The sequence below is a fragment of the Octopus bimaculoides genome, chromosome 8 (assembly GCF_046866305.1).
Source record: "Octopus bimaculoides isolate indiv1 chromosome 8, ASM4686630v1, whole genome shotgun sequence".
Lineage (NCBI taxonomy): Eukaryota > Metazoa > Mollusca > Cephalopoda > Octopoda > Octopodidae > Octopus > Octopus bimaculoides.
In genome coordinates, this window is record NC_142935.1 from 48,846,808 (window position 1) to 48,854,307 (window position 7,500).

Below are 7,500 nucleotides of genomic sequence, written 5' to 3' on the forward strand. Positions count from 1 at the left end.
GTGATGATGGATGATGCTGATAATTGTGGTGATAGGGATGGTGATGATGATGGCCCCAAGGATGATCTTAGTGACGACGTAGAGCAAGATGATTTTCATGATGACGACGGCTGAGACGACGACGATGATGGTGGTGGTGGTGTTGTTGCTGACAGTGATGGATTTAGTCTAAATGACACGTGGTTTCTTTCAAGCCAACTACTGTTCTACGCGCCAATTTAAATAAATAACAATAAAATATAAACAGCAATCAAACAGAAAGAAAACAGCAGCAAAAACATTATCCCTATCACCACTCATAACCACCACCACCACAACAACAACAACAAGAATAACGAACCAACAACGGAGCTTTTTCATAGCCATTCGATCTACGAGAAACAACGGCAAAATATCCCTCAAATTACACTCAACAGCCATAAAAACAGGAGACAAACATTAATAACGTAGTACTTCATTGCCAGACATGACGTGATGGTCATGGATAGAATACCTTTAATCATAAAAGTTGCTCTGTTTAGGTTGGCCTGAAGTTAACAACTATTCTTTTCTACTCTAGGCACAAGACTCGAAATTTTGGTGGAGGAGCCAGTCGATTAGATTGTCTCCAGTACGCAATTGGTGCTTAATTTATCGACCCCGAAAGGATGAAAGGCAAAGTCGACCTCGACGGAATTTGAACTCAGAACGTAGAGACAGACGAAATACCGCTAAGCATTTCGTCCGGCGTGCTAACGTTTCTTATTTCTTTACTGCCCACAAGGAGCTGCACACAGAGGGGACAAACAAGGACAGACAAACGGATTAATTCGATTATATCAACCTCAGTGCGTTACTGGTACTTATTTAATCTACCCCGAAAGGATGAAAGGCAAAGTCAACCTCAGAACGTAGCGGCAGACGAAATACCGCGAAGCATTTCGCCCGGCGTGCTAACGTGTCTGCCAGCTCGCCCCCTTAACAACTATTATATTGAGATGATGATGTAATGTTGATATGAAGATTGACATATAGTGATTTCTTTTTTGTGTTTATTCAAACACTGAGCCAACGAAGGAGCCTCGTATAGAGCTCCCTAACTGCTAATAATTCAGACATAGCGGCTAGATCTCCCTTGACTCACACCAGAACATCTTAAGGAAGCAATGAAATAATATTTGACACAGTTTTAGATAACAATCTGCCGGAAGAAAATATAGGATTGCAATGACAAGCCAAAGAGTAGCCTGTAACTATGCAGGTCACCGTCTTCACTCCGTGGAGCATTTTCAAAATAACGTATATCTAGACATCAAAAATAAGAGCCGTGGTTTTGTTGATGCTTCGAAATTATATGAATGCAAATGAACAAACACAACCCATATACATTGCAACTGCACTGATTAACTGGAAACATATCACTCTTCCTCCATACAGAAATCCATCACCACAGAAATCAATATATATATTAAGCACTTTATTATTTTTATAATATTAATATGCACCACAGGATTCTTTTGTAAACATATAACTGTACAATTAGATATAAATCCCTAATGGTACAACTTATATTTTGATAGGTGGGATTAGCCTCTCAAAGGGAATGGGAAATACAGTTTTAGCAAAGTAAAAAGTATGCTGTTGCCCTGATGATGATCATAACGATGGTGGTTATATGAGGTATTTATTTGCAATAATTACAATCTTAATCACTTAGTCTTACCGCATGAAGAAACCACGAGGTAATCTTATAGCTCAGTGCAAACAATAGCTTCACTGCAACACGGATGACTGATACGTCGTATCTGCTTGTTTTGTTGAACTGAATTCAGTTCTCGTTACAGAGGAGTTAATCGTATTTCTCTAATCTCCAACGTAAAAAAGATTTTTGTTCCTCACCTGTTTAATACTGTAAAAAATAAATGAGAATAAAATTAAAAAAACTATAGTTAAGCACGGTTTCTGTGGTTTACAAGAGTCCGTAGAAAGAAATAATTATTATGATTGCTAACTTAGATACAAGGCCACAGTTTGGAGAGAAGTAATGTAGTTAATCATATAGATCACAGTTGATGATTGGTAATTATTTGATCGTCCCCTCGCAATAAAGATAAAATTTATCCTGGTAAGAACAGAAATCAATGAAAAGGTAAATAAAATCACAAGCTTATTCTAATTGACATTTTACTTGTCATCAGCAACGACTTCTGGATTGACAGAATTGCTAACGCTTTGGCAAAAATATAGCTGTACACTTTGCGGCTCTTATAGCTCTGAGTTGAAATCCTACCGAGGTCAACTCCACCATTTATGGTGGAGTTGATAAAGTAATGTACTTGTCATGTACAAGGAAATGATTTAATTGACAAATCCTCTTTCCAGTTTTGTGACCATCTGCCAAATTTAGAAATTATTATTTTCCTTTGATATCAGCAAGAGAGCAATTACCTAACAAACGACAACCAACCGCTTAGGACAGGCATTGTAGTGTAATGGTATTGTTCAACACAGCTTCTGGTCCTCTCGGGTTTTACTTTCTTGTCTCAGGTAATAAAAGAGAGAGGAAAAATGATTTTAGAATATAGATTGCAAGGACAAGAACTTACGTAGAGTGTGAACCGTACTGTTTAGTACTATTTTCTGGATTTTGTATATGCTTGGTTTCTGAGGTATTTTCTCAAGGAAGCCGTTGACGTTTTTCTTTTTTCCTTTGGTTTTTGTTTTTATTATTGTTCTTTATCCCTGGTGTTTCAGTCACAGTTGGTATGTTTCTGTCTTCAAATGCCACATCCTGTTTATTTCAGTTTACATTTGGCAAGTTTATCATATTCCTTGGTGGATATAATTTTATCAGGTGGCATTGTCATATTAATAAGTTGGCAGGGCTTGTTTTGGTGCCTTTAGCAATACTTTATGGGCAGTTGGCATTGAAAATGCGATCCGCATGTATTGTAAAGTCCTAAAGGGCGATGATGTTACATTCAACTATTGGTTTAGATTAGGGTTCATACCAGTGTTTCGCTTATTCAGCAACGAGACTTCTGTACAAAAACCATCAAATGTATTGGCCAACTCTATCATGTTTATTTTTTTATTTGGCTATGAACATCATTGACTCTGTACTTAGGGTCTGCTCCTTGAGGACGTTAGCTTGATAAATTTTTGTAAATAGACACCAGGCTTGAGATCGGTATGTGGTTGATCTACGTCAGTTGGATTAGGGAGGAATAATATATATCATTTCAATGCGAACTGGTCTTGCAATAAGAAAGAAAAGCTGGGACCATGACATAATGTGACTGAACGAAGATGAGGATGCAGGAAAATCAGCGATAGTCGCGCATCAGCAATAACACAAGGTACAACAAAATTTAATCTCATATCTCCGAAGCTAAAACCAACAGGAAAAATTCACAAGCAGGACATAAAATATAAGGCCAAAAACAAAAAAAACAAAACAAACAAACAAAAAGTATAGCGACAGCAAGAGTAACAAAACCATATAAACCTGCAACTACACATACATAGAAGTGTAACCAGGGAAAAACAGTTCATTCAGTCAACAAAATAAAGCAAGAATAACAATAGCAGCAGCAGCAGCAGCAAGAAAGACCAAAGAGATAGGCTTTGAAAATTGCGCCCCAAAAGACATCGGTAAAATGAGGTCAGGTAAGAAATTCATTAGACGTGGGATATTTCCGAAGAATTTCCGGAAAGAGAGTTTTGGAGAACATTTTGCTATCCCATTACCTATCAAGAAAATTGTACGACACGTTAATGACTTCGGTCAAACATTTCTCTTCATAACAAGGCAGTACCAAGATCGGGTTGCATAAATACTTGCAGCTTGCTTTACTTGGAATTAATGTGTGTGAGTGAGTGATTGTGTGTGTGTGTGTGTGTGTGTGTGTGTGTGTGTGTGTGTGTGTGTGTTTGTGTATTTGTGCGTGTGTGTTATGGGACTCTCTTTTTCTCATTTTGCTTTACTCCTCAATCTTTATATATCTCTGAAGAGAATCTAACAAAATAGTACCCACTTCCTCGTTTATTTAGTTAGAAATAAATTCCTGTTTACTCAGAGTGCTCCGTTTCATAGTCAGAAGGCAAAAACCAAAGAAAGAATTTTTAAAATAAAGAAAAACGTATTTACAGCTCAGCACTGAAATATAACAATAACTGTTTCTAACATACGTAGAGGGTCTTGAAATTTGCGGTGAGTTAAGTCGTTGTCGTACTTGAGTGGTACTTTATTTTATCGACACTGAATGGAGGAAAAACAAAATTAAATCTGCAGGATTTTAAGTTAAACGTAAAGAACCGGAGCTAAAAGCCACTTTTTCACTTTTTCTTCATATTCTAACAGTTTTGTAATGCATTGCTATTACTGACGGTGATTCTATATCTTAAAATGTTCCATCTACTGGAATACAAGGAAAATGTTTCTGAGTAATATGAGAAGAGGATTAGGTTCGCAAATTAAAAAAAAAAATGTAAAGTTGGTAAAGCGTTAACAGTTCCATAGGAACAGTGAGACAAGTGGTTATAGCAGCTGTCAGAGAAGCAACTAGTAATGGTATCAGTAACAGTAGAAGAGTCGACAAAATATACACAGAACAGAAATTTGCGCAAGTCCAATGTTCGGAGATATTTTGTGAATGCAGTTTGGCTTATTACGAAAATAGCTTCATCGTAGCTACTGTATAGAACTAGTTCATATGTACTACTACTGAAATCATTCACAAGAGTTCAGATGATGGATGGCCTCCTTAGATTCTGAGTTGTGTAACAACCATTTAAAATATAAAACTTGTATAAAAGTGTTTAGAAACAGCTTTAGTTTACTTGACCTGCGAAGAAAAGCAAATAATAAAAAAAGAAAGACTATTGTTTTTACCGTTCCTTTATTTCAAAAGCAAGTATACGTACGTTAAACTTATGATCATCATTCTCACTGCATATTGTTCGTTTCTGTGCTATTGATCGATCTATCAATCTTGTTTAAACAGATCATACTAAAATGTTCGAAAGCCTCGAGGTTTACATGTGTACACAAAGAAGTCAAACGGTTTCAAATTGGACAAACAAAAGAACATCAGATTACTGTTCTGTGTAATTATCATATATATTTGATGGCTTATTTATTTATTCTGATCGGTTTTGTCATTTCTTTTTATATATCATATCATATAATATGAAATCGCTTTTCCTCTCCAGAAGCTTGCATTGCTTTATTGCAGAAAATAGATTTGTGTGTTCAAGTTTTTATACATGGCGACACACAATATTAGACTGCCCATGTAATACAACGAAGTAACCACGTCCGATCTGCTAGACATAGATGCCAAATAACATCTTACTATTGTATAAAAAGGAAGACATATTGATAGTATAGTCCTAAATACATACCTATGCAAATAAAATGTATTCAGATAATGATGAAAGATCATGAACCGGTAAGGCGATTTCTAAGGGCTCCCTTTCCTTACAAACTTATTGTACCTGAAGTAGAATATACATGTTTAAGCCCCTATCATCATCGACGTCGTCCTCGTCGTCATCATCGTCATCATTATCATCATCATCATCATCATTTTACTCCCATATATGCGTGCGTGCATGTGTGTGTGCGTGTGTGTGTGTGTGTGTGTGTGTGTATTGATATATTTCGGGATGGTCATCTTTCTTTGTTTTTGGTAAATAAACACCCGCAATATATATTCATTCTTCACTCGGTTATTGCTGTTCTCATTTCAACTGATGTCAATCGTCTGGAAATCATTCATCACATATCTGCAACCGCTTTAGCGACACTTACCGTTCTTGTGTATCCATTCTAATGGACTAAGCGGAGCAGGAGGATACATGAGGACGGAAAGTGTCGCTAAAGAGGTCGCAAATGTGTGATGAAAGATTTCCGGACAATAGACATCCGTTAAAATAAGAACATTAATAACCAAGTGAAGAACGAGCGTTAAATAAAAGAGCGCCAAATATAACAATATCTGTTTCAACTCATGGTTGTACACCAAGAAACTTGCAGCATAAATTCATAATTGCGTATGTGTGTGTGTGTATATATATATATATATATATATATATATATATATATATATATATATATATATATATATACTGGAACGAACACGACACAATGAAGTAGAGAAATTTGAAAAGATAACACGAAACCGGTTATTTCTCAAAATACAATGTTTATATACCAAAAGGATTTTCTAACATTTTTCTAACATTTTACTTACATTTTTCTGACATAATTTAAATATATACTTTAACCATGTAACACAAGCCTTCCGTAGTTTTTTCACTCTTATCATCTTTTATACATCCAACCACGTGCTTCCACATACCAACTTTCTCACCTATATATATACATATATATATATATATATATATATATATATATATATATATATATATATATATATATATATATATATATATATATATATATATATATATATATATATATATATACATATACACATACACATATAAATATGCATACGTCCTTGTGTTCATGTTGTTCTATGTGTGTATAAATATATTTTAAAATGTGTACCTACTTTGTATGTTGTGTGTGTATGTATACGTATATATGTGTGCCTGTATAAGCTTTACACACACACACACATTCACACACACACTCATTCACACACTCACAAACACACACTCACAGACAACACAAACACATATATACACGTTTTGGAATATATACATTTATCGATTTGTCTTACACTCTTTCTCTCTCTCCCTGTGTATGTATGTATGTGTTAGTGTGTGTGTGTGTGGTGTATATGTATGTATGTATGTATGTATGTATATATGTATGCATGTATATGAGTGTGACTTTGTACGTGTGTGTATGTACTTTGTTTCTCCACATTAGTATTTTGAAAAGCATATTGAGGTGTGGTTGATGTGAGAATGAAATCCTTGAAAGTTCAAATGCTTTCTGTGATGTTTTTGTGATTTCCTAGTGAAGTGAACTCTTGTTGAACACAATGTTTTGGTATTAGTTCGACCTCCTTGTCTTTGTGCATTCATTCATGAATTCTGTAAAAATCTTTCAATCACAAACGCTTCTGACCCCCACTTATCCATCTGCATAATTACTTCGGTAAAAAATTCTTTTATATTATTTACATATATTTTTTATATATTTTATGTTATTTTATTATTTCTTTATCTGCTAGTCTACTTTGTTATTTCTTGTTACTTTGTTTAAGTTAAGGATGGTGAATTCCTTAATTTCCATCAAGCACTTAAACTTAATTGATATAAAGGTGTTCATATACGAAGAAAACCTTTTCTATAATAATGGCAACACAGTATATCTTTATTGCAATGTTTACCTTCTACTAAACAAATCAATGTAATTTCCTCCTGGTTCGGCCTTCCGTACACTGTGTATATAAAGAGTGAGTTTTGTGTGTATACCTAGAGTTGAACTGTTCATGCAACCACGAGGTTCCGGTGATTTGAGAAACTAGCTATCTTTATTTG